This window comes from Mizuhopecten yessoensis, unplaced genomic scaffold (genome assembly GCF_002113885.1).
Source record: "Mizuhopecten yessoensis strain PY_sf001 unplaced genomic scaffold, ASM211388v2 scaffold5519, whole genome shotgun sequence".
NCBI lineage: Eukaryota > Metazoa > Mollusca > Bivalvia > Pectinida > Pectinidae > Mizuhopecten > Mizuhopecten yessoensis.
In genome coordinates this window covers 2,066,173-2,066,765 of record NW_018406089.1, presented here as the reverse complement: position 1 = coordinate 2,066,765, position 593 = coordinate 2,066,173, and positions in this window count along the sequence as shown.

The following is a 593-nucleotide window of genomic DNA, read 5'->3' as shown; positions in this document are numbered from 1 at the left end:
TATATAGTCCTAGAACACTTATGGTATTGTTGTGTACAATTTCAATAGTATTGGTTTTCATTAAATAATTAATACCAGGTTTAGCTAAAAAATACAGTGAAGCCGGTCTCGTCCGACCCCTGATTATTCAGACACTTTACACATAATGCTGTAATCCCATGTGTTATGAAAATAATAGTATATGACCTGTGTATTTAGACTATTGACAGACTATTTTTCTGTAATCTTACCAGTATGTTATGCCCCAGTGAATGTCAGTTTAGACAGGTTTCACTGTATACATGTATAACTATTATCAATTAATACAATTTTTAGAGACTAGGAATTGCAAACCAATATATTTTAAAGGTTTCAAGTTCTAATGTGAAATTGTGGCAATATCAATGTATGTGAACATTATTATTGGGTTTGTTCAGTTGGTGTGATTTAGGTAAAGCTATATATGGTATACCTTATCTTTTGAGGTAATATTTTGGTCATAAATGGAATATCAGGATAAATTCTCTCAACAAACAGTTCTTTTGTTGTGAACACAACAAGGTCACACCATGGAGCACCTGTGACTAGCAGTTAAGCAGTTGTCCCTGTATTTG